Here is a 5818-nt window from a genome sequence, read left to right as displayed (position 1 = left end):
CTCTCTCTGGAAGCGAGTGCTTTCTCTGGCCTCTGTCCCCATGCTCCTGAGTGTCCCCTGAACCCCAGGTGGCCCGGGCCCGGGGGAGGAAGACTTTTCAGGACCAGGAAGAGGCAGCCGGGGCGGGGGTAGGGGATGGCTCTCCCCGTCCATCACCCACCCTCCCAGTCGTTGTCATTCTGCAAAGTGGCCTTTCCTCTTCTTCCTCTGCCCTCCGTCATGACTTGCGTCACCGCCCCCCTGCCTGTGAACTGGCTTCTCCACCCCGTTTGCTGCTGGTCATTGTCACTGCCCGTCTGAGGACCTAACCCTGCAGGGATCCAGGCTTTCCTCCCTCCCATGGCCCCAGAGCAGGCTTCGGGCCAAAGCAAAAGATGATTCTTACTAGAATTTAATTCGTAAGTGGTTCCCAGGAGCCGGAGACGTCAGGTGACTCTCTGTCAAGTTAGACAGACTTTAAATTCAGAACGTCTGCAGAGTTAACATAGCCCAGAAGTCTCTCCCACCTCCTCTCGACGACCCACTTGAAAACCCAGCCGTACCAGGTAGTCAAGAGCCGACAGGAAGGCACCCGATGAGGCCCTTTCTCTGACGCCCGCGGAGGCGAGGTCGGCATCTGCTCAGACTCTCCCAGCCTGGCGTCCCCAGGGCCCGTCCCCTGTAAAGTCACGTTGAGTTTCACACGGGCAATAAGGAACGTGCCCGTGAACGCGGAGCAGACGGACCTGAGCAGGGAGAGGCGCTGCGTTCTGACGCCAGCGTGCAGAACTTAGTCGCGCTCGGGGCTGCCCCCTCCCTCCCATGCGGTCTCACGCCGCATTCCTAACAAGGGAGGCAGGGACTCCCGTAAAACTCCGTTATTCAGGACGCCGAGCCTCAGGACGGGCCGAGGTGCGTCATGCGAGGCTCCAGGGATAATGTTATCAGAGCAGCACGCAAGCATCTGCGTGGCGCTCCCACGCTCTTCCCGCCCATGGGCCAGGGACCCTGTGGCCCCGTCCCAAGCTGGGCAACATGTGACCCTCGTTGTGTAAAGACAGCACCCGAGGGAAGGAGGGAGGAGAGAACACGGCCGCCCAGACGGGACGGGCCGGCCGCAGCCAGGAGCCCAGGCACCCGAGCGCAGGGGTCCCCAGGGCGGCTCAGAGGCCCCTGTGCCGAGTAGTCGGGTCACGCCAAAGACCCTGACGGGCCCCTCCTTGTTCCTCAAGCTGGGCTGTTAACTGCCCCACCGGACGTGTTCCTCCTCAGACCTGACTCCTCTCCAAGAGCCATCAGAAATCCCTCCCATGAGCTCCCAGTCACTGTGCCTCCAACTCTCCCTCCAAAGTGACAGGCGACAGGGCTGGTCCTGCACTCACCGGGAGGCCAGGGCCGCGAGCTCGCTCGCACAGCGCACGGCAGAGAGGATGGAAGTAACCCCAAGCCAAGGGCCAGGCGCGCGGGAGACACAGGGCCGTCAGCCGCAGGACGATGTGACGCGTGGGAGGACGGAGCCGGACGCTGGTCTGGACCTCGAACACTGTCATCAGAATGAACATCACTCTTCACAGGAGACACAGGAAATACTTCCATGTTCACGTCACAAGGTCGAAGTTAATGAACTCGTCAGCATAACAGACACGGAAACGGTGTACGTTCACCGAGATGCGTAAGCCCCAGATCAGGGCGCACGGGGTGGCGGGCACGGGCCCGGGAGCGTGCGGTCTGCACCAGGTGGGGCCCAGGACAGACGGGCAGCACCCGGGGCTGGTGTCATTGGCTTTGAGGCTCACCCAGAAGCGGGGCCCCTTTTACATCTCCTGACCGTCTGGCTCCCTGTTCCGCAGACGCCTGGCGTGCCTTGTAGGACTGCTTATAATCCTTTGTTAATTATTGCTACTGGACATCTCTTGGTCAGCAGCTTGACTTACTGGCTTTTGATAAACCCAAGTGTGTTTTCTAATGTGACCTATATTATCAATCTTTGCCTGCATTTTGTTGCTTTTGTGACTTGCCTAACAGACCTCTCTTTCGTAGCATGAGGCTATAAGGGTATTCTCCTTCAGATGTTCTTCCAAAAGTTTTTAAGCCCTGCTTTCCAGGTTTCGGTCTGCAGGGCAGCTGGTGTACATACACAGGCAGGTGTGGATAGAGGGTGCACTTCCCGGATGGGTCACCCAGAGCTCCGCTGCCACACATGGGACGGGCCACAGCCCCTCTCACCCCTATTTCTTTATGCGAGGGTCTGCCCTCAGCCATCCCGTCCCACGGCCCTTGGTCCGTTCCTGCCACAGCCACACTTAGGACCAGTGCTGCGGATTCAAGGATTCTAGCCCTGCAGGCTCCAACAAGGTCCCCAGGGATGACTGGTGGGCACCCCCGCTGATGCCCGGAACACACCCAGAAATACCTGCCCATAACCCACTGCCCATCCTTCATTCCAGCACCCGTGACCATGTCACACCCACCCACACCGGCATAAACAGTGGGGCACAGGAGAAAAGGACTGTCCCTCACTCACAGCGGCCGGGGCCTCTGCTGGAAAGACTCAGGGGCTGTCACACTGCGTCCGCCAAGCCACAGGCGAGGGCAGCAGCCCCCAGCGGAGGCGGGGACCACCCGGGAGCCACTGCACGCACTTGCCTGGAGCTTGGGCTGGGACAGTCGGCCCGTGCCTGCCTGTGGCCTCTGCAGGTGGCTTGGGCCTGGGCACAGTGTGGCTTCCCACGGCTCCAAGGGCTCGCGTCACAGAGAGAAAGGGGCTACAGGCCGTTTTGTCCCAGCCTCTCAAGTCCCATGGCATCACGGCTGCTGTCCTCTGCTGGTTAAAGGCTCCTGGACTCAGGGGAGGGGCGCTAACCCCCACTTCTTGATGGGACAGGTGTCAGAAATGGGCAACGCACTGTGAAACCACCTCGCCTGCACACAGGGTCTTTGCCGTGGTGAGCAGAGGGCTCTTCCTCTCTGGAAGGAAGCAGCCAGACCCCCGCGGAGCACCCCCAGGTGTCTGCCCCTGGAGCACGCCTCCCCTGGAGCCTCGTCCAACGCCTGCCTTCGGCCCCCCATCCTGGACAGAGAGTGGAAGAGAGGAGCGCGCTGGCCACTGCCTCCGTCCCTAAGCCCCCATCTCCCAGGACCATGGAGCCAGTGAATCAGGGTTTCTCAGAAACACTCTTCTTTTTCTCTAGACCAGGTCTAACTGGGACAAGCGCCTACATCTCCCCATTTCGTGACCACAGAAGGGGAAGCGACCGGCCTCCTGCTTCCTCCTGCACGGAGTCACGGCCGGCGGCCCTACACGCCCCAGCTGAGAGCGGCGTGAGGCACGGGCAGGGGGCAGAGCAGCCGCGCAGGCACGGGGGACACAGCGCTGGACAGGAAGGCAGCCCCCAGATGCCGCCTCCAGAAACCCCAGCCTTCCCGTCCAGCAGCCACGGGCCAGGCCACGCCACGCCCCCGGGCTCCTGGGGAGGGACGCCTCTGGTGCTGTGGAGCTGAGGGCTGACAGCCACGGGCCGTGGGTCGGAGAAAGCGTGGCAGTCCCGGCCCGTGAGCCTGCAGCCCTGTTGGCAATTGTGGCATCTGATCCTCAGCTGTGCCCCTCGGGACGCGTGGTGGGGAGAGCGCAGGAGGGAGCAGGTGTCACGTCGTAACTGCTCTACAGACGTGGCCTCTGAACGCACACACGCTACTCGGCCGGCGAGGTCCATGTTGCGTGCAGATGCAGCGTAACTGCTCCGAGGCTGTTTGGTTTTCACTCGGTGCTCACGGCACTCACGCGGTTGGCGCGGCCCACTTACTGCTGTCGCAGAGCGCTCGGCGGGAAATCCCACGGCCGCCAGTTCACACAGGGCTTCCAAATATGTGTGTGTTCATTGGTGTTGGGGAGAGAGGAAGGGGGGAGAGAGAGAAGCACTGATTGGCTGACACCCCTACACGCCCCGACCGGGAATCGAACCCCCAACATTTTTGGTGTCTGGGACGACGCTCCAACCACCTGAGCCACCCGGCCAGGGCAACATTGGGACTTCTAAGATATTGTTACTTCTTTCATTTGGAAATGCTTCACTGTTTCCTTTAATTAAGATGTATTTCAAGCTCACAGAAAACCAGTTTTTAATGGGTACCCATCATCCCTTGGCACTGGACGGGGAGGGGAGGCGGGCAGGGTGCTGGGCACTGGGCACCCATTGTCTGCCTCCGAAGCCCTTCTACACCAGCTGTGTGGTCAGCGAAGTGGCCGGCGGGGTGGCACCCCACCTCGGTGCCATAGAGGAGCCGGCGGAGGGCGGGGGCTGCTGAGCTCTGCTGGGCTGGGGCTCATAGGAGGGACGCCATGTGTCACAGCTGCTGGCTTTAGTCACCCTGCACCCCCCGGCCTCCAGGGCACATAATGAGGGACTGACACACACCTGAAAATGATGGGACAAACTCCAGCTCAGTGCATCAGAATCACCTGGGAAGCTTTTAAAAACACCCGAGACCCCAGCCTCCGAGGTAAAGGCGCCTCAGATCAGGAGGGGTCAGGCACAGCCAAGCCTTCAGGGACAGGGGTGGGGGCACTGGGCAGGGCACGGAGCTGTCTTTCTGCCTCCATAGCAGGAGCCCAGCTGCCCTGGAGACTTCACTTTTATCAGCCACAGGAAGTGCTGCAGAGGAGCCTTGAGTAATCCCGTCGAGGAGCAAGCTCTTTCCTGAAACCCAGACACTGACCTGGGTCTGCCCCAGACAGGGCAAAGGGCCTCGGGGTTGGAGGGGTGGGCACCCCCCCTGGGGCTGAGGGCACCAAGCCAGCCTTGTCCTGCCAGGCGGAAGGAGCGTGGACAGAGGGTCCCTCCTTGGTGCCCCCTGGCTCCTCTGCTCCCGCTCCTCCCCCAGCCCGAGCTCGGCCTCAGGCCCCTGCACCCCTCCGGGCGCAGCCCAAACCCCTCATTCTGCGGGCTGGCACCACCACCGGCCCTGGGGCACCGGCCACTGGGTCCTGGGCAGAGCTGGCCCCAGGGCCTTTCCCTGCAGGGGGTGCGAGAACCAGGTCTGGCTGTCCTGAGCTGAGGCCCGGCTGCCCAGGTGCTTGAGTGTCCAGGCTCCACCGGACGAGGCCAGCCGTGGCTTCTCACCTCCCGCCTGCCTGCACCCCCCACCTCCCGTGGCTGCACCCCCTCCGACCTCAGCTCGGTTCCTGAGACAGGGCTGGAGAGGTGGCCGCCCAGGACCAGAGCGAGTGCCCGCCTGAGCCCCCACTCCAGGACCCCAGGCTGCCCCGGGGCTGCTCCGGCCCGGACAGCACTCCCAGGAGCAAGCCGGCCTGCCTGGGCAGCCAGGGTTCCCGGGAAGGGTGTGGGACCGTCCAGGGGACCTGCGGGGGATGCTGCTTGGGCGCCAGGCCCGTGTGCTCGGGGACACGAGGCCGCCCATCCGCCATGTGGGCTGGGGGCTGCGGGAGACGCCCTCCGCTCCCACGGACTGTGGCCGCATTCGTAAGTCTCGGCCCGTTTCCGCGGGCCCCGCCCAGCTCCCTCCCCAGCTCCTTATCTCAGCGCTGGAAAAACACCCCAGACACATTCAGGCTAACGCAGGACATCTGCTCTCTGGTCGTGCTGTTGCCTCAGGCCTGACGTTTCACGCTGGGCAAACGAGGGACACCTGAGGACTGCGGGTCTGACCAGGCGGCAGGAAGGGCCCCCGGGCCATCGCAGTGCCCCCTTCCTGTCGTCCAAGGACCCAGGAGGTTCTGAGCACAGCCTGGAGGTGTCAACAAGCCACTAACTCTGCGCGGGGTCTCTGCTCATTACCCTCCACCACTCCGGCCCTCGCCCCGCAGCTCCCAGCTCCCCGG

Source organism: Furipterus horrens, unplaced genomic scaffold (genome assembly GCF_987537825.1).
Source record: "Furipterus horrens unplaced genomic scaffold, mFurHor1.1.pri manual_scaffold_2, whole genome shotgun sequence".
NCBI classification, from domain to species: domain Eukaryota; kingdom Metazoa; phylum Chordata; class Mammalia; order Chiroptera; family Furipteridae; genus Furipterus; species Furipterus horrens.
This window is presented reverse-complemented; position numbering follows the sequence as displayed.